Raw genomic sequence first — 1,446 nt, forward strand, 5'->3', positions numbered from 1 at the left:
CTATTGATTTCTGCTTAATATCCAGCTCTGCTCCTGGTCAGCTCCAGCTTCCTTATTTTTATGGGGCCTTTTGGTCAGAAAGTGGTTTTACAGAGCAGATCAGCATCTGCCCTGAAAATGTAGCTGTACAACCTAATTGTAAATCAGTCTGGGCTGTTCCCCTCACTGAAACAAAATAAATCACACTGAAAAGTAGGATACAGTGCTGGCTCTCAGGGAAAAGCCTGCAGCTCTTCACATGCCAGGTCACAGCCCCACACATGTTCTGCAGCTCTGCCCTACCCACAAGCAGGGATGGCCACCGTGGTCTTCCCAGAGCAATTCCCAGCCCATCCCTCCCTGAAAAGCTCAGCCAAGCCCTTCCTGGCTCATTCATCAACCCCAGGAACATCACACAGCCCCCAGCTTTTTCGGGCCCTCCCCACAGATGTGCACGCTGCAGTGCATTATCAAAGCGCGGCCCTATACTCGGGCAGACGAGTGATTTGCAGCGGAAACGGGTTTGGCTCCAGCTCTGATTTGTTCCCGGGAAATGGGCTCTGACCCTGCTGGCTCCCTGGGAGCGCTGCCAGCCCTTCAAAGCGGCCGGGCCCTGCCCTGCAAGCTCACCGCTGGAGTTCGGCTTGCCAACACCTCCAGGGGTGCCGGCCAGCCGGGGAAGGCGGTGGAGGAGAGCAGCGCTCAAAGTCCGAAGGGTGATGCTGCACAAGGTACATACCTGAGCCAATAGCGCTGGAGAAACAGCGAGAACAAGCTCATCAAGCACAGCCCTGCCCTTGGCTGGAAGCTGGATCAGCCCTGTGTCAACTATCGTGAAGGAGTGACAAAATGAACGGTGTCCAAGAGGAAGGGACTGCAGCCGCACACGTGCCTCTTAAATATCACCTCCAGCTGCCACAGCCTTTCCTGCCTGCCCCATGGCGCTGACACTGCCCAGGCTGCTACTGTGGTGCCTTCCCTGGACGAGGGAATGGGCTGGGGGGGGATGAGATCAGTCCAGTGATCGCAGGGGATAAAAATAAGGGGAACCAGTATTAATGCAAAACTGGAGAGGTGGGCAGCCCTCGGGAAGGGATGAAGGAAGGGCTGATGGTGATGGGGCAGAGCTGGTGGGATGCAGGCCCTCAAATGAAGCTGGTGGGCTTGGTGAGGCCCTGGCTGAGTCTCTTGGGGTGACCAGGGGCTGGACTCAGAGCAGATGTCCATGGGAGATGGCAGAAACCCACCCTGGGCTTGGCTCAGGCCCCTCTGCCCCAGAGAGAGATGATGCCAGGGCAGGCCCAATGCTGTGAAGATGCCCAAATCCAGGCCCCTAGGAACAGTGTTGGGAGCATCCTGCACCACATTTGGGATCTGGGAAGTGGCAGGGAGTGCTCAGAGGGGCAAGATGGGGCTGTCTCAGATCACAGTGGCCCCCTCCTCACAGCGGGCAGAGGAAACACGGGT

The sequence above is a fragment of the Geospiza fortis genome, unplaced genomic scaffold (genome assembly GCF_000277835.1).
Source record: "Geospiza fortis unplaced genomic scaffold, GeoFor_1.0 scaffold524, whole genome shotgun sequence".
Classification (NCBI taxonomy): domain Eukaryota; kingdom Metazoa; phylum Chordata; class Aves; order Passeriformes; family Thraupidae; genus Geospiza; species Geospiza fortis.